We start from the raw sequence: 23,621 nt of genomic DNA, 5'->3' as shown, positions 1-23,621 counted from the left end.
AAGATGTTGATTCTCTTCAGGAGTACTCAATCTCTTGATGCCTGTAAATCAACGGAAAAAAAATCAAAAATTACCTTTACATAAAAAATGAACCTTTGACCCTAACCATCCTGGGGTCAATTTCGCAAAGAGTTAGGACTGGTCTTAACTTAGGACAAACTTAATGCTAGTCCTACGTTGGACGAGTAACTTGTCTTAACTCAAGATAAGACTAGTCTTAACTCTTTGTGAAGTCCACCACAGATCCTTCAAGATCCAATTGCATGTTTTGTTTGTTTCTGTTTTGCTGAATGTAACCATATTGTGCTTTACACACATGTCATGTAAACAGTGAATTTCTGCTTGTACTAATCCTCATGTAGCACTGAAATCTGTAATTCAGTGACGCTCGTGGCTCTTCAACAGTGTTACCCCTGATCACTAGGCCATTTATTTCATTCATCAAACCAACTCAGCTCCCTTGGGAATAAACTGCCTGTGCAGCCAAATATGTAGTGACCAAGCTAAATAAATCACAAGAACCATCTCTGCCCTCACAGGTTCCTACTAACCCCTGTGCAATCTATGGAAACTGTATATTAAACCTAAAAGGGTCTACAAGCCCAAAGCCCGGTTCATACTTCCTGCGAATGCCAAGCAAATTTTGAACTGTGTTCAACCCCTTCGAAACATTCCCTAAGAAAACAGGGCTGTGTCGCCAAAATTCACTTTGCATATGCAGGAAAAAGGAACCGGGCTTAAGTAGTGATTAACTTACTTGCATGATGGGCAGAAATAGAAGACGGTTTGTCCTTCATCAGCTGATCGTGTTTGCCTGGTGTGGAAATGAAGTCCATCGTGACCGCACTTGGCACATGCCCTGTCAATCTGAAACCAGACCAGATACAAAAATGAAATTAAGAAGTAATGAAAAATAACCAAGCATTGAAAAAACCAATTTGTGATAAAGCGCCTAAGATGAAATAAAACTGTGAAAGTTTCAGCAAAATAGGTCTACTGGTTCTACTTGCTGAGAAAACAGAAAGAGGCAAAACACTGTCACAGTAGCGATGAATCCATCCGAGGTAAAGATTTCGATACATCAACAAATAAGGTTTGCTTTTTTCCCAAACATTTCAAAAAAATTGGCCAGGGGTTTCCTTACGGGTGGCGAACCCTTTGTCACCGATTTTTTTTCACAGGTAAAATATGAAGCCTCTGAAATGAAACGAACCTATTCGCATATCAAAATATCTGGGGGGCTTAAGTTATTTTTCAAAATTTACCAAATGCAAATTTTTATATTGAAGTGGCGCAATTTTCAATCAAACACAGTTAAAAAATTGGCCAGGGGTTTCCTTACGGGTGGCGAACCCTTTGTCACTGAATTTTTGCTCTTCTGCATTCAGAGTTAAAAATACAAAACCAAATATTTGGGGGCTCGTTTTTCAAAACTTGCCAAATGATAAATCACCTAATAAATATGAAGTGGCAAAATTTTCAATTAACAGTTAAAAAATTGGCCAGAGGTTTCCCTATGGGTGGCGAACCCATATCACTGAATTTTGCTCTTCTTAAGAGTTAAATATAAAAAATAAAAGATATAAAACAAAACTATTTCTAACCAAATATTTGGGGGGGGGGGGGGTAATTTTCAAAAATTACCAAATTATAAAAAAAAATTGCCTTTTAAAATGCAAGTGGTTCTTTTTTCAATTAAACACAGTTAAAAAAATGGCCAGAGGTTTCCCTATGGGTGGCGAACCCATATCACTGAATGTTGCTCTTCTTAAGAGTTAAATATAAAAAATAAAACAAACTATTTCTAACCAAATATTTGGGGAGGGGGGGGAGGGTAATTTTCAAAAATTACTAAATTAGAAAAAAAATTGCCAATTAAAATGAAGTGCTGGTACATTTTTCAATTAAACGTAGTTAAAACCATTGGCCAGAGCTTTCCCTACGGTTAGCAAACCTTTATCACTGATTTTTGCTTTTTTCAGAGGGATAAAACTTCTGAAATAAAACAACAAGTACAAACAAAGAAATTTCGGGGTTGTTTTTTTTTCTTCAAAATTTACGAAATGATAAACCACCTTTAATTCAAACTAAAATTGTGCATTTATCTTTCAAACAATTTCATAATATTGACCAGAGGTTCCCCGATTTGTTTTTGTAAAACCTAAATATTTTCGGGGTTATATTCTTCAAAAGAAACCATATGAAATAAGTCACCGAATAAATTTCATCTATTGTGCATCTTTTTCATGAACCAATTTTAGAAATTGCCAGAGGTTTCGCTGTGGGTGGTGAACCCTTTTCACAGATTTTATTAGTACATCTTTTTTTTTATTAATTCACAGTTAAATATAAATAATGAAACCTCTGAAAGAAAAAAATACAAACAAAATGTTTTGGTGGTTATAGCATAGACAAATAAACAACATAAAGTACGAACATTTCTATATGTAAGCATCAAGATATAAACCTAAACAATTTGGACATTTCCTAAGATAAGGCCGAGTAAAAAAAGAAACATGTTTTGCATCCGGGTTTCTCAAAAAAAGGAAGGAGGGGCTTTTTATTTTTTATTTCCAGAGGGCCACCATTCTTTTTAAAATGTCAAATATCCATTGTTTTTTCTACTGCTCAAACAAACAATACATATATGAAACGCATTGGTCAAGACATTCAGATTGTTTTAGCTGAGAACGTTTAAAAATACCCTTTGAAAAAAATGTGCGTAATTATTTTTTTAATGTGCATAAAAAAAAAAGGTTTTTAATTTAAAAAATTAAGAGGAGGCAGCATGTAAAAAGGAAGCGGGCGGGGATGCTAAAAACATGTTTCTTTTTTAACTTGGCCTAAAACTCCAGTGTTTCACTCACCAGTGGTCCTAGGTCTTTCCGGCTGTAACCTTGTAACGACCTTCAACATTCTTGCGAGAGTTGAGACACAGGTATGAATGATAGACCACACCATGTAATGCAGCTGTAATGAGAAGGAAGACAAAAAGTGACTTTTCATATATTCAAAAATATGCTGTCTGTGCTAACGATAGTGATTATATGCGGTCACCACTGATACAAAGAACAATAAATTCACTGATAATATGGGTCCTACTAAAAGCTGACAACAAGTCCAGAGTAGTGCTGGGCGAATAGTGAAATTTTGATATTCGGATACCGCTGGCCAACTATCCGAAATTAACCGGATATTCGAATAGTTTTTTTCGCCGCTAGAGGGCGCTATAAAAAAAAATTAAAAAAAATAAAAAACTATTTAAAAAAAACCATTTTCGCCACTAGAGGGCGCTGAGCGTTTGTGAATGAGATCGTATGGGCGGATCGATATTAATTTTAGACAGTGTCACTTGGTTCATTCATAAAAATAACCGGATCTAATTTAAAGATGGCGATTTGCTTTTCTTTTGATCGTGATTAAACATAAATTTAATGGACAAAATTCACGAAAAGTGTGAATTTTTAACCAGGAAAAAACCTTAACTTTCACGGAAAACGGTCGGACGCCATCTTGGCTTAAAATCGTGTTTGGACCAGTTCATTATGATGCGGGTAAGTCAGATTTAGCAATAGAGGGCGGGCGTCATGCACTGTGCACACTGCAGTGAAGGTCTTCACATGAAGCCCGCCCTCTGTTGTTGACAAGTGCTAAATCTACTCGTATCATAATGGTCTGGTCCAAACACGGTTTTTAAGCCAAGATGGCGTCCGACCGCTTTCCGTGCAAGTGAAGTTTTTTTCTGGTTAAAAAATACACACTTTTCGTGAAGTTTTTCCATTAAATTTATGTTTATATTACAGAAGACATATAGTTCTAATATCTATGGTTTATTGGTCATTTTTGAGGTATTTAAAACTTGTTGGCGGCGTGTTGGCGGCGCTCTGGACTTGTTGTGGGCGTTGTCGGCTGTTGTCGGCTTTTAGCAGGACCGGATAATATTAATAAACACAACTTTTTACAAGTGTTACATTTTGTTGAAAATCTGTGAATGAAAGGAAGGTTATTTTAACTTGTGTTGGTCGATTTTGAAATCAGGAGTGCCCGGCACCGGCAGGTTGCACAGCACAGACCATGCCTCATCATAAGATTTGTGACACATTCATTTCCAAAAAAGTAAGTCAGACAGTCAATGGGGATAACTTTCCGTATGGCGCCATCACTTTTTCACTCATTTTTACAAACAAATATCTCATTGAGGTAAATTAGATACTATAATATTTCATATCGAATGAAAAAGTGGTTGTACCAAGGGTATTTCTTTTAGTTTTTTTTACCACAATTTGAATTAAAAAAGATAATTTTATTTATATTATATATATATTTTTATAAATTATAACATGACTAAACAACAGCAGATGAGCCACCAGGATGCAATCATTACAAAGGATGATATAAAAGGCAATCATTTCTCTTACAGAGAGGCCTATTAGTTCGTAGGCCGATTATAATGAAAATTACAAAATTACTATTGAAAACTATGTCTACTATTTTATTTATAAATATTTTTTTTTATACTAAAAAAATATTCAACTTTTTTTGTAAACTACAAATTATCAGTCACATGTCATTTACATCATCAGAGTAATATAATATTCAAAGTATGTTGCGATCATGCATCAGCCTCCTCCCCCCCCCCCCCAGCCACGTCCCGACCCCGCCTACCCATTTTATAAATAACGCACAAGTCCAGGGGGCCATCGCACACAAATTTACAAGCTCCGGTTTCCACAAGAAATACATATATTCTAAACTTACTTTTTGCATTTACTTTGTGAGGACACGTCTTGCATTTCATAACTACCGTTCCTTTTTCAGGAAACGGTAAAATGGAGCCAAATTGCGGGAAAAATTCTCTTGAAGAAGCAAATGACTCCTCTCCGTCCATGTTTTTGAGAAATTCTAATCCAGCGTGCGTTTCTGAATGTGCCGCACGTGATTTATCAAGCTGGACTTCATCCGTTAATTCAGCGTTGAATTTGGTTTAGGGTATCTGACTAGGTATTAAAATAGGAATCGCGTCCTCTGTTGGCGAGTCTCCCGCGATCAATGTAGTCTGAACACCCGACGTCACACATTCGAATATCATAGTTCATAGGCAAGTCAATGTATTTTACGCTAAAGCCAAAACACTTTAGGGATGGTTCAATTTAAAATACAAATAAAATACAAATAAAATCCATCAATATGGAATTTAATGTTTGGAATGTTTGGAATACTTTGGACAAAATTTGTGGGGAAGAAATAGTTGTGAAGTTTACCCGTCCCACCAGTGAATGGAAGCCCCACGCCCCCCCCCCCTCTCCCGAGCTTATCATAATTTTGATACATTTTTCAGATACTAATTAATTACCTAATTGTTTGATAACCAGCCCTGGCCCAACGTCAAAGAGCTGCTCAAGCAGTGGATGTCGCTAAACAATATTCAAGTTCTTTCGTTTCCATTTGAAAGATATATCTCAAAATAATCGCATGATGGATAATCAATGAGAGAAAATCATACTTTTCACAGTTTGACCTTAAAAAAGGCACCGGGGTGGATTTCACAAAGAGTTAGGACGAGTCTTATCTCGAGTTAGGAAGAGTTGCTCGTCCTAACTTGGGACTAACTGTACGTTTTTGTTATCTCTTACTTAGGACTAGTCATACCTCTACGTACAGCTTGTCCCAAGTTAGGACGAACAACTCTTCCTAACTCGAGATAAGACTCGTCCTAACTCTTTGTGAAATCCACCCCAGGATACGTTTGATAACTACTCAAATTAGCATAAAAAATATTAATCGGTAACGAGCAAAGGGGGCCCAACTGCAGTGATAGCACAACACATTGTGAGAAATGACTGCTTCTAAACTAAGGTCGGTTCAGAGGAAAAAATTAATTTTTCACTAATGTATTTGAATCTGAGAAAAACTTCAGTATCATGATGGCAACGATCCAGACATAGCGCCTTTTGATATCAACTTCAAGGATGTGATCGAGAAGGTCATCAACCAAGATGTCATCAGGCAACAGAAGGCCGAAGAGATGGAGAAATGTGAGTATTATAAATCAAAGCAGGGGCAAAGAAAATCAGGCCTGGAATTTCACAGAGTCATTGGAGACCATGGCCTTGTTGCCCTGATCTTGACCTTGGCCTTGGTGGCCCTTCATAAACTTTAAGATTTTCCAATGAAAGTGCCCCTGAAAATGCCCTGTCATCTCAAAGATGAAATTCCATACCTGGAAAAAACACACAGTGAGAGAGAGTTGAGACAGACAACTGAAGCCATTTGGAAGTGAAAAGTCTTATGCTAATGTACCTCAACATTTTCATTTCTGTTGGTTTAAGAAAGAACTTGACTTCGATCAGTCAGCTCTGATCACCTTCATGAGATGAGTGAGATATAGCAATATTACAGAGTCCCTGATGATACTTCATTTCCATGCTACATGTAATTCTAAAACTCTAAATTCTCTACATGTATTTTTTATTATTGTTTAACAGCACATAGGTAACATGAGTCCGCTTACTGGTTCTAGTAATCGTATGACAAGTCTCTCCTCACACAGATTTAAGCAACTTAAGGATCAAGTCTAAATTCACTGACCTTGGGCCTGCAGTACAATGATATGCCCCTGTTAAATTGTTGAGATTGTTTTCCTCTTGTTTGGCTCCACAATATGTGAGGAAATAAAAGCCCAGTTAGAGAGGAAAGAGAGGGAACTGGATGCCAAAAACCAAGAAAAGGTAACAGAAACCCTCAATGTGTTGTCAGGAGGTAAACTCATATCAGGTGTTTCATGATTTTTAAGTCAGAACTTTATTATTGTTGTTAACAAATGATATTCATCAGTTGTGAGAAGCCACCTTTTTTCAACCAATTTTCTCAATTGAAAGACTGATCATTATAGTCAGTATCCTTATTTTCAATCCATCAGAAAAATCTTCAGAATTGTATTTGAATAGCCCGTAAAGTCTTTTAAAGCCTGCACCATATGTACATGTGGGTCAGCCCTTGTACTCCTGCCTTTGCTTTGACTTGACAGAGTCATGGTTTGCAAAAGGGCATATGGCCTCATACAAGGTTGTTGACCACCTTTTGAAGATGGCAGCCATTGCACTCAATATTTCGTTGTTGGTATCACACTATTAGTCACTTACACTGTGTAGTTTGTTACTGCAAAGTAGTTAATATTTTAATGTACTTCTGAAAATCAGTTTTGAGCATGCGAAGCAATTTCTCCAAACAAATTACTTTGAGTCAAAACGGACTTCACAACAGCAGTTCTCACTGTACCTGTTACTCACATTTCTGTTTTGAGTCACAAAGCTCATTTAAAATTTGAGCTGTCAAAATAGACTCAAATCCAAATTTGCAGAAGAAGAAGAATTTTGTGTGTGATGTCACTGTTATAAAATTATTGCCATTATTCATAAAATGGGCTCAAATCCAAAAATGAAGAAAAAAACAACACAGAAATTGTTTAGTGTGACGTCACTGACTTATTTCCTTTATTCCTTCCTTGTCTTATTAGGAGGAAGCAATGGGAGCGCTGAATGCGATCCAATAGAAATACGACCATCAAGCAGCTGAGCTGGCTATATCCAGCAGCCAGGGCCTGGAACTACTGGCACAGATGGCTGAACTCAAAGCAATGGTAAGTTAAGCCTCTTAATTATTGTTGTTTTCCCCCTTTTTTCTTCTTCTACTGTGTTGTATGGGAGACAATTTTTCTATCATTGTCCTCTTGATTCATCCTTCTCATCCATTTTCTTCATGTAGATTGCAAGCGGCAAACTCAGAGCCACCATAAGTCTCTCAGATGTTGACAAGTTGAAAACGGAAGCCCTGAAATCCCCAGTTTCCTGCTCGGTTGGTTCTGCACCTCCTCCTCCCCCAATGGCACCATTTGCTCCTCCACCAACCCCATGTATGGGACCACCCCCTCCTCCTCTACCCCCAGGCCAAGGAGGCCCACCACCCCCTCCAGGTATGCATAGACACAGTTCTTTAGATAACATTATTCTATAGTTATTCTGTGGCAAGTTATGTGGAATATTAATTTGTTGTTTTTTTACACTTGCACAGATGTGTCTTAGCTCTGTATACTCAGAAATTTCAGACTTTTGTGGGGAAAAAAAATCACAGGCATATTACTTGGGTGGGATTAGAACCCACGACCTTTGCACTTCTGGAGCAGTGTCTTACCAGCTAGAATATTGAGATTGCCCGATAGCTAGAGGCAGTTCAAGTCCTATATTTTAGCAGCAGGTACCTCAACGATTTAATAGGTGTTTAATATTTACAAAGAGACTGGATTTTTTTAAAACCTTGATCTTTCAGGCATGATGGGCATGGCCAAGAAGAAGAACATCCCTAAGCCGTCCAATCCTCTCAAATCCTTCAACTGGTCTAAACTACCTGACATGCAGCTTCAAGGAACTATATGGACAGAGCTGGATGACATGAAGGTAACAAAATACTTTTGGTAACCCCTTGAGAGTTACATCAGCCTTTGAGTTAAAGGATTTGTGTACTTTTTCTAACACAACAAGTAAAACTTTTTCTAAGTAAAACAATTTCATGAAAATACGTTTTTAAAAGCTAAAATAATTTTCGTCTCATGATCAGTGATTATTTCATGACATTGTTTTACTCATTTCTCAAAAACTGAAGCTCCTCAGCAACTAATATTTTCAGGGAAGCTTTATACCATCATTATCTTCAAACTGTGTAAGTTTAGTGTAAATCCGTAGACATTGTGTTTTTCGTTCTAAAAAAAGTACATAAACCCTTCAATCGCTCCTCGTGTTATTAATTTATAGCCTTTGAGAAAGACTATGCTTGGGCTGAAACCTCAGGCCATTATTGTTTGCGTTAATTTATATTCTTACGGGCATGGTTAATATATGTGTACTCATTTATATTCATTATTATGATGTAATGCAAGCTAGATATCATTGATTGGAAGTTCTCGTCGAGCAACCATTTTTGGAGGTCACACGTTGGTTAATGTTACACTTTGGTTAAACTGATTTAATTTTGAGAAAATTCCATTGTAAAAACGGAACACAAATTTATGTATTGATGCTTTGTAAAAGGAATAACCATGAAGAAGGGTAGACTTAACACATTTTCTTCAATTACATTTCAATTCTCTCAGGTTTCAAAGATTATGGACCTGGCCGACTTTGACAAGACGTTTTCTGCCTACCAGAAAGTACGAGGAGAGGACGTTGACGGCGACACAGGCTTCAGCTTCAAGTCCAGTAAACCCAAGGAGTTGTCAGTGATTGACGGCCGGCGGGCTCAGAACTGTACCATCTTACTGTCTAAGCTGAAGCTGACTAGTGCAGAGATCACCAAGGCACTGCTGAGCATGGACCAGGGTGAAGACATCCCCAAGGACATGTTGGAACAGGTAAACATTTTGAGAAATTGTTTCAGGCAAATTAGTTGCAGCATTTTTTAAATCTGGCAGAGTCCATTTAATATGATTTTTCTTTACTATTTCAGTGTCCACTTTTAGTGTGTTTTGAACCTAACACACCCAACTTTGCGAGATTTTTTGGTGAAGTTTTGCAGACAAAAATATATATATATAATATCGATGTCATGGCTGGCTTTATATCTTGCTCTGTGAGATGTTGAATTCTGGTGACTTTAAAAGTAATCGCAATTTCATTGAATTTAGCGATATATTCTTGACGATGTATCGTGGGCAAAAAAAGAAGAAGTATTGCCCAAGCTTACTGTTAGTACTTATCTCTACTGGTGTTTGTTTCAGGTTTTTGAAGTTCGTACCGACACAAGAGGAGGCTCTATTACTGAAAGAGCATGAGCGGGAGATCGACAAAATGGCCCGAGCTGATCGATTCCTCTACGACCTCAGCAAGTAAGTAATGTCAAATCCAATAGAAAGTGAAAAGTACAAACTAATAAAATCCGCAGTTAAGATATTAGTGTTTGAATTTATAATTGTGGAAGGACTTATAAGAAGTTTTCTTCAAATAGAGAACTTATACTTTCAGAATGATACATCTGTAGAATGGTCTGCTAGATGGGCAGAAAGCCATTGGTACAAACTAAGTATCTTTTTTTCTTTATGTGAACAACTTCGGTACAATTGAAGGAAAATCAAGACTCCTAAAAGTACGAAAATGCTGACATCATTTTAAGCAAAAGTGTTGCAAACATTAATTTTTGTGGAATTTGTGTTGGTTAATGACCATTCTAACTGGTGTATGATGATGGCCCATAGGGGTCTAATAAAAGCGCCCAGTATTATTATTGACATTTTCCTTTCTTGTTTTAATCTAGAATCGTGCACTTTGAGCAGAGGATGAAGTGTCTTTACTTCAAGAAGAAGTTCCAGGAGAGAATGGGAGAATGCAAACCAAAAGTAGATGGTGAGCAAGAATCAATTCCAAACCTTCCCCATCCTATAGCAACCAATTTTCTACCTTCCGCCCAGGTACTAGTTAAAAAGCAGGACAGTTCTTTTACGAACCGACAAGTCTCCTGAATTCCGGAAAAATCTACTCCACGGTAGAAGAATATGAAGCAAGACAGTTCTCTAAAGAACAAAATCTACCTGGCAAGTAGATACACACAAGGTGTTACGGCAAACCAAGTTTATTATTTCTAATCTCGTTTGTTTCTCTACATTTCCAGCCATTCTAAGAGCCTCCAAGGAGCTGAGTACGAGTAAGAGATTGAAGAAGATCCTGGAGATTGTCTTGGCGTTTGGTAACTACATGAACCGAGGGGCAAGAGGGAATGCCTCTGGCTTCAGAATCTCAAGTCTCAACAAAATCCTTGACACCAAGTCGAGTATCCCTAAATATTCCACGCTTCTTCACTATTTGTCTGCAGTATTGGAGAAGAAGGTAAGACTGAAATCGACAGACATCATAATATTATGATAATAATAATAATAATAAGACTTGTAACGTATCCACCTTGCTGGGTGTTCAAGGCCCAGTAAAAACCAAAAACAACAAAACAAACAGACACAACAAAGCTAGTCCTTGAAAACCTGTGACATAAGTTTTGAGAAGAGATTTGAATGTTGTGGTACAAAGACAAGATCTTGTATTAAGTGGTAGAGAGTTCCAAATGCGTGGCGCAGCTGAAGAAAAAGACCTGTCACCCCATGAGTGTCGAGACTTGGGTTCATCAAGGAGACATTGTGTTGAATGAACGCTTGGTTTTTACAAAGGAAACAGTCTTTGACTGTGATATCGTAAGTGAGCTTGGGCGATATCACAATATTATCGAATATGGCGATATTATTTTGGAAACGATTTCGATATCGGATCGATTTGGTTTTAATCGTAATATCGATATCTCGCGATATATCGCGATATCGATTAAATATCGCAATATCACGATGTATTTCCTAGCTGAGACATCTTGCACCCCATAGGTTTGGAGTAAAACCAGAAGAATATGTCATTAGAACACCTCTCTAATGCTATGACTGTCTCTTCTACAACTTTCACTTGGAGTTTGAAGACTGATGATGTCAAATTTAATTAATCGCGATTATATCGAAAATCGCGATATAATGTCGGCGATATGTCATAAAGTATATCATAAATAAAATAAATCGATATCGCCTAAGCTTAATCGCAAGTTTATTTTTGAATGAAGTTGTTATATTATTGAGGTATTTGTTTTGTATGATTGTTGCAGTTCCCCGATGCCTTTAAACTTGAGGAAGACACTGCATCTATCCGAGAAGCATCCAAAGTCAAGTATGTTCACTTTCATTGTTTGTCTTGTTCGATTTGATTGTTGACTGTCATTTGAAATTCAACCATTTAACCAATTTTGTCCACTGTTACAAATGAAATAAATTTACCTATTATTCAATTTGAAAATGCTCTGCAGAAATGTTCGGAAGTTTTTGAATTAAATAATCAAAACAGCTGTTGTGAACTTGCTTACCAACCGAAGTGACCAATTGTTTTTAATGGCCCAAGTTTTGACCATAGCAGAGTCTTTCTCAAAACATGGGACCATGAAATAAAAATTAAAAAATTTGCCAGTAGAGTTAACTATTATTGTTATTTTCTTAATCTATTTCAGCTGAATTAGCTAAGGACATCGCTCTGATTGGTGCAGGTCTAAAGGAAGTTGAAAAGGTATGCATTATGAAGCGTCTTATCTACTCAAAGCAGATTTTAAATTGCTTAGAGTCCAAAGGGCTGGGTTCAATGGGCCTGAAACTTTATTCTTTTAAATTATGAAAGTTTTGCCTTTGCAAAGGGAATATCTCTATGAGGGAACTTTTACTGGAACATTTCAAGGGCACCAAGGCGATGGCCAAGGGCATTAGTGGCTTGCTTCTGTTACCTCTGTGAAGTACCAGGCATGTTTAATTGGATATTCTTCTATTTTCGATCACTGATACTACAGCTGAGTTGTCTCCAGATCTCCCTGTCCCTCTTGCATGTAGATATTTCTCAATCTGTCACAACCCAGTGTTTTTAGTAAATTAACGTATGGTTACGCATAAAGACACTGCAATTCAACACAAATTTTGTTCTCTGTATAGGAACTTGACTTCCAGAAGAATAGGCCAAACACCGACAGAGGCGACAAATTTGTGTCCGTCATGAGTGATTTCAAGACAGTAGCCACGATCAGCTTCTCCAAGCTCAATGATGTACACAGTCAAGCAAAGGAAAAGGTTGGTTGACGCAATTCATTATTCAACTTAAAATAAAATTATTGCTGCAAAAAAGTGAAATATCAACTCTTCACTTTGTTTGTGCAGGGAAAGTATCCTCAGCTCCAAATGTGTGGTGATCAGTTTACAACTTTGAACTCTGCTCTTACACTGCTATAAATAACTGTTGCTGTAATATTCCTTGTTTGCTTTTGTTCTTGTATCTGGGTTAGACGATATTTGCAGAGAATACACTCTTCTTGCCTAATCACAGTGCTAGTCTTGCATAAATTCAAACATTTTTGGGACAACTTTGGTCCCAGTTACATTGCTTTATTAATGTGTGAAAGAAAAAAGCTTTCGCACTGTTACGGATTCCAATGTTTAAATTCGCTCAGGACATGCAGAGTATTCATTTTTCATTGCCTTGCACATAAACATATTTCATCAAAGACGGGCTTGATTGTGGTTTACAACAATGACCATCTTGATTGCTCCTTGTTTGTATTTTTCTAGTCTGAAGATGTCTCTAATATGTATTGCTGTAGCCACTTGGCTCGTGTGTTTGTTGTTATTTTTGTAATTGTAATTTTGTAATATTTTAACGCAATTTTTTAGCTTTAAAGGGAAGGTACACACTTAATGATTACTCAAAACAAATATTAACTTAAAAACCGACTTGGTAACGAGCATTGGAGAGCAGTTGATAGTATAAAATATTGAGGAAAACGACTCCCTCTGAAGTAAAGTAGTTTTTGAGAAAGAGGTATTTTCTCACTAAAATAATAAAAGACTTCTAGCTAGAAGTCTTTTATACCTATCTGAAAGCACACAAATTCGTGTAACAAGGGTGTTTTTTGTTTCATCATTATCTCGCAACTTTGATAACCAGTTGAGCCCAAATTTTCACAGGCTTGTTATTTCATGCTTATGTTGGGATACACCAAGTGCGAAGACTGGTCTTTGACAATTACCAAACGTGTATTTTCCCTTTAAACTTTGTACAATGAGGAGATTTTGGCCTTTGGGCCGCCTGTTTCAATTTAAATGTGTTGATAATAACAAATTATAACAGAAATATATTTAGTTTGCCTTGTTTTCCTTAAGTTACCACTAGTAATAAGAGTATAAACAATATTGTTCTTCTATGATCACAACAACACTCAATTTTGACTATTGACAATTAAAATCATTAGAGGAAAAAGAAAACGTGTTTTATAATTTGTTTGCTTACACTATATAAAACCCAAAAAAACCTCTTGGTATAACTGATAAACTGTTTGGCTATTTCAGACGACCAAGATCATTAAGCAATTTGGGGAGGACCCAACCAAGATGATGCCAGAGGAGTTCTACAGTACATTTGACGTCTTCATTCAATCCTTCATTGAAGCTAAGATCGATAATGAGAACATGAGGAAGAGGCAAGAAGAGGAAGAGAAGAGGGCTCGAATTGAGGCTGAGGTAAGCCAGGGAGTCTTAACCCTCCTACTGTCTGCCTGACTGTCCAATAACCACTCTGGTTTTGAATTATACATGTATGACAACCTCGTATTGACCCCTTGCAAATGACGTCACACTCTCAAAAAGCACCCTTACTGAGACCAAAGGAAGCAAATCATTGGCTGTTCTTTGTGCATCGGTGTCATCGGTTTCACTGTTGCGTTTCATTATGCAAGGGTCTGAATGATGACATGTGAAAAATGCATCTGTGCAGTACATACATGTACTGTACAAATGTAGATTTGTACGCAGCTGTACTCGTGCAGTTGAATGGTTATGAATGTTTGACAATTTGCCAGGAAATGTTAACAAGAATAGGAGTGTTGATTAATCATAAATTATTGTCTTTGGCTTGAGATACCACCATCTATGGGAACCCAAAACCCAAATGGCGGTACTCTGACAAGATTAGTATACCTATTAAAACCATTGATAAGCATTTGCTGTTGAAACTGCAGTACCATAGCCTACAAAGTCAAGGAGAAGAAATATTGAGCTGTTCACATTTTCTATTATCTCTGAGTTTGTAATTACAAAAGTAAATCTTGATTATTTTGCAGAGAGCTGATCGGGATCGCAAGAGGAAAGCCAGTAAGAAGGATGGCCAAAATGGCCTGACCAGGCAAGGAGAAGGAGAGTTCGATGACCTCGTCTCGGCGCTGAGGACACGAGACATGTTCGGAGAGGACATGGCCAAGACGATGAGAAATCGCAAACGACAGACCCAGTCCACCCAGAACTCTTCCAATGGAAACGGTCGGCCAAAGATGAGCGAAGTGAGCAGGGAACGCATTGGCAAGCCCAAACCAGTAGCGCCTTCGTCAAAATGACAGGTATATAAAAAAGACTCCATGCTATCGGACAGATTGCTAACTCAGAAACACAATGCTTCATGATTGGAGGAAACTAAAAGGCAAATATGTCTGCCGTTCAGAACAAGAGTGATTGCCTTAATGCAATGTACATTGTCCTATTCCAGTTGAGGCCAACGTCTGCAGTATCAGCTGTAATAAAGTACCAGTCTAACTTCTTTTAACCCTGCAATTCTTAGCAACAAATATCTGCAAAAACAGCAAGTGTATTTCCAATAAGCAACAGAATCAAACTTCAGTGGAAGGGTTTCAGATATGTGTGTCAGCTGCAGTCAATGTGATGTTCGCCAGGTGTTTGCAGTGATGCTGTCCCTATTAAACAGATATTCACATCATCGTTGTAGGACTCCCTTGACCTTGTCCTTGACCTTGTCCTTGACCTTGAAAAGTATCCAATGGGTTTATCTATTGCTTGACCTGAATCATACAGCTTATCCATCAGAAGAGGCTGCCTTGCCCCATGTTAAAATTTGTCAGATTTGGGTAATGCTCTCCCTGATTGACCTTGGTATAAACCTCTTCACATTTCTATAGCATTGTGGGAAATCTTCAATAATGGACTAGTATGCACAAGTACGGTATGCCATCCATCATAGCATTTCCTATGTGCAGTTTTAGTTACGTGTGTGCGCAACATGCGCGTGTATGTTAGTACTCTAACATGGCAAATGATAACACAGTGACGACATCTGAGAAGAATGTTCAATTGAGTAGTACCATGGATGTATACTCCAGACAGATTGCCATGATATAAACGACCCTCTAAAAAGTTCTCAACATTAAATCGGCTGAAATCAAGTCTTGCAATACAACTCTCTTTTCAAACACTTGGATGTTCACTCAAAATGAGTTGATGTAAACACATAATTGCCCTTTTAGGCAAAGCAAATTTTCAGGTTAAACTGAGGCATTCCAGTTTTTGACTTTTCATTGTAAAACCTTAGCGTATTAAAATGAAACTAAAATCGTTTTGAAGATTTTGATAACCCCCAATGTAATTATAGTAAAGTAATTTCATGTGCCAGTATTTTATTTCAATTTGTACAAATTTGATTCAACAGCCTTTTCCTGAACTCCTTTTTTTTAACCAACTCAATTCATGTTAGATACAAAAGTGGCAAACTGCTGAAGAATTGAATTTTTACAAAATGTAAATACCACTTCAGTTTGTTAATAAGCCCTATGTGCAGTTTTAGTTACGTGTGTGCGCAACATGCGCGTGTATGTTAGTACTCTAACATGGCAAATGATAACACAGTGACGACATCTGAGAAGAATGTTCAATTGAGTAGTACCATGGATGTATACTCCAGACAGATTGCCATGATATAAACGACCCTCTAAAAAGTTCTCAACATTAAATCGGCTGAAATCAAGTCTTGCAATACAACTCTCTTTTCAAACACTTGGATGTTCACTCAAAATGAGTTGATGTAAACACATAATTGCCCTTTTAGGCAAAGCAAATTTTCAGGTTAAACTGAGGCATTCCAGTTTTTGACTTTTCATTGTAAAACCTTAGCGTATTAAAATGAAACTAACATCGTTTTGAAGATTTTGATAACCCCCAATGTAATTATAGTAAAGTAATTTCATGTGCCAGTATTTTATTTCAATTTGTACAAATTTGATTTAACAGCCTTTTCCTGAACTCCTTTTTTTAACCAACTCAATTCATGTTAGATACAAAAGTGGCAAACTGCTGAAGAATTTAATTTGTACAAAATGTAAATACCACTTCAGTTTGTTAATAAGCCCTGTTTTAAAATCCTTTTTCAATCTTAAAAAACCTAAGAAGACATTCAGTTAAATCAGTTTCATTGCCACTGTATTTTAAGCATATTTTGGTTCTGCAGTTACAGATTTTTTTTCGTTGGTAGGTTTGCTTTGGTTGGTTAGCGTAAGTTCATAAAACAGGGTTCCACTAAACAATTTAAAGACGTGTATCGTCTTAGCTTCTGGATGTCGTTGTGAAACATGCGTTGTTCACCAAGTAGCACATGATTCTGACTCAAGGAACCAATTATGTTCACTGTTGATTACTTCAAAGACCGATTCTGTTTTAGTAACAAATGTAGTTGTCCGGGTCATTACATCTTAGTTTTTAAGCTTTTGGATGGAAAATGTTCACTTTTATTTTTCTTTTCTTTGATCATTCACTGAAGGTTTCTGTGAAATCTTATCTACAAAGGTTACTTTAGTTGACTCTTGTCTTAATACGGACTGATGGATATGAACGATTGACCTCAAGGTCATGTATATTTGACCTCAAAGTCATGTTCATTTGACCTAGAGGTTACATAATGTGACCTTGAGGTCACAATTTGACTTTTTGTTACTACGACCTTTTGAAGTGTGAAGCCCAGTTCATGAGAAGCAGAACAAGCCTTGTAAATTGTTTTAATATAAAATATAAAAGAAATAAGAAAGCCATAAAAATGCAAGCTTCTCTTTTTATGCAAAATATCTTTTGTGTAAAACAATTTCATGCGTATAAAATGTTTAACTAATAAAGTATTAACCAGTCAATGGTATTCCTACAGAATTTTGAAATGAGTTTACTAGTTATTTTTTCTGTCTGTGTTGGAACCTTAATGTTTGATTAATGATACAATGTAAGTTGTGGATTTGAAATACACATATAGTGTTTTATTTCAACATTTCCAATCACTACAATAATGAGATTCATCAATACAATGTTCATAGTTTTCCTTCAATGGAAATTTGTCTTTACGAACCTGTTGTATCAGACTTTATTGCTGAGCCTATACACATCATCGCCTACACACAATGAAACTTTACATGGTTTTTATTCCACTATAATGAAAACTATGAACAAATCACAATCTTGTAATAATAATATAAATATTAAGAACAGTTTTTACATAGTGCATAGTTACAAGTAAGTCTCAAAGCGCTTTTGAAAAGTGAAAGAGTGAAACCAGGAATATTGAATACAAAAATTACAGAAATACAGAAAGAACTAACTACGTATGTTGATTTAGTCTAAAGGTTCCTCTTGCTAGGGCCAGGGTTTCATAGCTACAAAGGTTTTGCATTGCATCAAAAGGTAAACAACTCACACACTCAATTTGACCTTAAAACAAGGTCTAGTCAAAATGTGGCCTTTCAAAATCTACATCCTTATGAAACTAGTCAAAATTAGGCCTTTCAAAATCTAACCTTAAATCTACAAGGCTATAATAGCCTTTTGAAACTAGTCAAAATCTAGCCTAAAATCTACAACAAGGCTATAGCCTTATGAAACTAGTCAAAATCTGGCCTAAAATCTAGCCTTATGAAACAAGTCAAAGGCTATACAAGGCTTGTGAACTTGTCACATTTCGTTCAAAAGAAATCACATGGCCTTGTAAACTTTTCGCTTGTAAAAAATCATAAGGCCTTGTGAACTTTTCGCTCGAAAAAAAACCCACAAGGCCTTGTGAACTTTTCGCTCGAAAAAAATCACGCGGCTATAGCCTTGTGATTTTTTCGCTAGAAAAAAATTAAGGCTTGTGAACTTTTCGCTCGAAAAAAAATCACATGGCTATATTTGATAAAAATGCTGGACTTTACCCCTGATATTTTTCCAAGTTTCGCCCCAACTTTTTCAAGTAAAAAACAAAATTGCTTGAAATATTATTATTGGCTTCTGTTCAATAAAAAAGGCTTCAGAAAAGCCTACTGCATCATGAAGAGCACAACATCTCCCCTTCACAAAAATAGGCAAAAGTTGATAAAAGTGCTCGCCTCACCCCCTATGATTCTTTCAAATTTCGGCCAATAAAAGGATGTCGTTCGTACTACGGTCACGCGCATGCACATCAAGCAAGGCATGCTGGGGAAAAATGGCGCTGCGAGATCGATCACCCCTTGGAACGATGTTGGTACACCCCTTTACTCCCCGCGGCCATTTTGTTTCTGAGCGCGGGCATCGTGTGTTCAAAGGCGACTCTCCACGTGTGTGTGGTGGAAAAGCAGATTTTCTGCAACATTTTACATCGAAAACGGACATCAAAATTTAACAACTTCCACGATGATAACTGCACGGATGTTCATATAATCTTCTTAATCAGGTAAGTGATTCATGTGTTGATGCAAAAGAGGAAATTTGAGGGGGTTTCTAATCCAAGATTGTCTTGGCAATACAGTCAAACTATTGTCAGCTAATGATATAACCTCAACACAAATCGAAGAAACATAGATTGTGTTAAAATTGATTAAACCACTAAATTCTCGCTCAATACAAGTGAGGAAAATATTGTTATGGACGGATATTGTTGAAACATTGACCAACATCGATTTTGATGATGAATTCTAACACTTTGCACTACACGTTTTTTGTGACTCCAATTCCTTTAATGCAAGTGTTTAAAGTAAATTCACAGGGCGCACATATTTTTCTATGAATTGTTTTGTTGTGTGCTGGGAGTTAGATTTGACAACATGAAGTATGGTACATGTCATGTATATGTGGAGACAATTTAAAGGCCCCCTGAACATGCTGTCCTGATAAAGTAAAATTTCCCAATGCCTTATACTTTCTATATCCCCTCATTATGTATGAACACTAATTTACATCCATACTTTAAATATAATTTCGTTCTTTTTCAGAGTTCGTGGAATCTGAATGTTTCATCAGAAGTGTATGCTGCCTCTCCCTGCATCTCAGCAGTCTTTCCAGTCACAACAGCAGTCACTGAGGTACAAGCCTCAACCGTTCTGTAAGGCAACCAAAATGTATATTTCTATTACTAGCTGTAGGGCCATAATAATTTATACCAACACATTTGCCCAAATTTCCCTCATACTTTTTTTCTTCTCCTTATAAGACCCACATTTTTATGACTTCTTCTTTTTTGTGGGGCCTTCGAAGAATCCGTTAAATTTCTATTAAAAACTTTCATTTAGGTGTGCCCTTCTTCTCGATGAAATGTTCATACTTTCCCTCAAGAGCCAAACATCATGCCTAAGCATCGTTAATTCGATACTTAACTACCCTTGAGGTCATTACCTAATATTGTGAATGAGCATATTTGGAGTTTTTCAACTGATTCTAGTTCACCAAAAGGAACGATTACACTGTATTTCTGTACTTGCAAACATGGAATTACTGTTCATGAATAATATGTAACTCTACCCCCCCCCCAAGGATGTTGAAAAAAAAAAATCATATAATTTTATAATTTTGAATACATCCTATTAAATAGGTGTACTTGGTAGTTACTCATGCTGATGTAAAACAATGTTGTTGGAAAAACACCCCAAAAAAATTTAATCTGAAAAAGGCTTGAGGCATGAAGCCTTTCTCATGCATCTGAAAGCACACAATTTTGTGCATGGAATGTAGATTTCATTTCATGTTTTGTTTTCAACTTTGATGACCATTTGAACCAAAACTTTCACTGGTTTGTTATTTATGCATTTATTGAGGCACACCAAGTGACTGGTGTTTGTTAATGACCAAAAGTATCCCCAATCTTTATTATTTTCTAAAAGTTACTTTTAATTAGTTCATCAACACCTAGAAGGGAAATAGGGGATCATCAAAGCCGTTCATAGACCCAATAATTGTCCAAATATTAGGATTCATCAGAAAATAATAAGCAAACCAGACTAGATTGTTTATTTGAATTTTCAAGACTTTATTTGAACAAACTCATGTTTTCCAAAGAAAGAAAACAATAACATCAGTTAGTGCATCCACACTGTTAGACATTAACCCCCACCCACCCCTACCTCAAGAACTTGATAATGACTAAGTTATATGTTATGTTTCTGGAATGTTTTAATTAAAACAATTTTTGTTTTTGGGGTGCTTTGGCACTCGTATTGCTTCCTTACTATTCATTTTGATAGTTGCTTAAATTGATGGTTAGAAATGTGCCAGTTGATGTAAAGTTACTTAAACCTCATTGAAATTATTTCAAATTGTCTTTTTTTGTTCTCTTTTTTTTATGCACTTGTCAAGTGCCACAATTCAAAAATTGTATTTGTAAAATCAAATACAGCTTTCAATTCATACTTGTATTTATGAAAAGTATTGAAAATGTGTATAGTTTCAAAATTCAACTTAAACCCCCAAACCAGTTAAGAATTTATCAGAGAAGAAACATCAGCTGGCAAATGACAACCATAGCTAAGAAATATAAATGATCAACCAAGGAAGAAATGTAACCTGTTTTTTCCAAAAGGAGTCCACATGGCTAACAAAAAAACTAGTCTCATGAAAACATAAATTAACTATTTGGTTTCCACAAACTTGTAAAATAATTGTTTGTGCTTATTCAGAATATTCCAAGAATCAACGCATTTTTGTTTGTTTATTTTCAAACAAATCTAATTAAATTTGACTCCTTTATGGTTTACAGGTTGCATTTCTTACTTATAAAGAAGGTACAACATTGGTATTCATATACTGCATATAGAGTGCAGGACACAAAAAACATTATCTAAAACTTGCAGCGTTTCAAAACAAATTTCTTTATTAATTGTTTATCTCAAAACAGTTTTTACATCAAGTGGACATTAGATGAATGTTTACTTGCATGCTTACCAAAATTTACAATAGCGTAACTACCAATGTTGTATCTTCTGTAAAGGCCGCATCTTATAGCTTGTTCTGTGACTTTATAATCTCAATCTTGGAAAAATGACTAAGTCCAAAAAAAGACTAAGTACAAACATTGACTATGAGTTTCTGCTCAAAAAATTACTAAGTACAAACAATGGCTAGTGTTTTTGGTCAAAAAATGACTAAGTCCAAAAAAAGACTAAGTACAAACATTGACTATGAGTTTCTTCTCAAAAAATGACTAAGTACAAACAATGGCTAGTGTTTTTGGTCAAAAAATGACTAAGTCCAAAAAAAGACTAAGTACTAACATTGACTATGAGTTTCTGCTCAAAAAATTACTAAGTACAAACAATGGCTAGTGTTTTTGGTCAAAAAATGACTAAGTCCAAAAAAAGACTAAGTACAAACATTGACTATGAGTTTCTTCTCAAAAAATGACTAAGTACAAACAATGGCTAGTGTTTTGGTCAAAAAATGACTAAGTCCAAAAAAAGACTAAGTACAAACATTGACTATGAGTTTCTGCTCAAAAAATGACTAAGTACAAACAATGGCTAGTGTTTTTGGTCAAAAAAATACTAAGTCCACAAAAGGACACAGAAAGTCAATAATTACTAAGTGTTTTTGTCAAAAAATTACTAAGTCCAAAAAATGACTAAGTACAAACAATGGCTAGTGTTTTTGGTCAAAAAATGACTAAGTCCACAATGGAACTCCATTTTATTGTTATTTAAAGTCACAACAAGCTATAAGACGATACCTTTAATAAGGGGCTGCATTCCATTTTGATGTACCTAGCAATATAATCTTATGGTAATTTGAATTTGACGCCTTGTATAAGTGTCATATGCAAATTTCTAGTTGATTACATGTTGGTGTACATTGACTATGGGATACAGTCTCTTCTGCACCCCTATAGGGGGTGCACTTGGTTGATCATGATTTTAATAATAGGGGGGGTAGGGCCAAACTTTTTACGCAGTTAATTTCGAACCGTACAACGGCACGAGAAATATTTTTGGCTGACTTAGTCTATATAAAAAAGGCAATTTTTAAGGGATTTTTTTGATTTTTTTAAGCACCACTGAACTGTAGAAGCAGCAGAGTTGCGCAAACGTGTGTGCCAGTTGGTGTGGCCAACTACTATCTAGAAAGTGAAGCGACTTAATGATCTAAGTATTAATGGAAGGAAAGCATTTTATTAAGTTAAATCAAGTTAATGTTTCATTGATAGTCTGTTTTACCAAAGTCCTGCTTTACATGATTGACAAACTAAAAATATTGGGGTTTTTTTAAAGTCCGAAGCCAAAACAAACTAAAGATTTTTTTTTCAAAGTCCAAAACATAAGTCGAAAGGATTCTGTTGCCCGTTAAAATGTTTGATGAATCTGTATCAAGTGTACCATCGGACGTCTCCCCCTGTTCGGGCAAACACGTCGCTAAGTTCTTGGAGTCAAGTTTCAAGTTTGAATTTTGGTTGAAGTGTAAAAGGACGATTCCACTCCGTCACCGATTGAGTCCTGTACCATCAGAATAACGAAGACTTCAACCCAGATGATGATGCGCTGATCAGAGAAACAAGATTCCAACATGGCGGCTGAACTTGAACAATTTTGTTAATTTTTGTGACGAGCACAAAAACAACTAAAATACGCATGTTCTTTTCAATATTAATAGCATACTCAGGAATGTATTGGTTTCACTTGCATTAGAAGTACTACACTTCTTCATAAATTTTGTTTCAAATCAATCATAAGTTTTGGATTTGTTAAAACATCGCAACATTTTAACAGTGTGTGATTACATGTTCAAACAAAGTCAAATAAATAAAGTCAAATTTCAAAGTCAAATTTCAAGTTGTACGGAAACATCAGATTTGCATCTTCATTGCATTGAGTATCATAACAGGAGATATTGGAGATGACATTGGGTTTATGGAGGATAACTAGACTAAGAAAAAACTCTTAAATAAACCTAACCTATCTCTAAACAAATTCTAAACTCCTAAGTA

The 23,621-nt window shown here is 36.2% G+C and overlaps 1 long non-coding RNA gene and 1 pseudogene across 1 annotated transcript; one reads left to right on the top strand and one right to left on the bottom strand.

Annotated features, from left to right (window-relative positions):
- Positions 1-832: 832 nt before the first annotated feature.
- LOC117287785 lies at positions 833-4,877 on the bottom strand. Its single transcript, XR_004518844.1, has 3 exons — positions 4,759-4,877; positions 2,868-2,970; positions 833-867 (listed from the first exon to the last, which is right to left on the bottom strand). It is a non-coding gene; the product is annotated as an uncharacterized LOC117287785 (long non-coding RNA).
- Positions 4,878-5,777: 900 nt separating this feature from the next.
- LOC117288230 lies at positions 5,778-17,515 on the top strand (annotated as a pseudogene).
- The last annotated feature ends 6,106 nt before the right edge of the window (positions 17,516-23,621 follow it).

Source organism: Asterias rubens, chromosome 1 (assembly GCF_902459465.1).
Source record: "Asterias rubens chromosome 1, eAstRub1.3, whole genome shotgun sequence".
NCBI classification, from domain to species: Eukaryota; Metazoa; Echinodermata; class Asteroidea; order Forcipulatida; family Asteriidae; genus Asterias; species Asterias rubens.
Note: the sequence above shows the minus strand (reverse complement) of the source record. Positions and strands in the feature narration are given on the sequence as shown.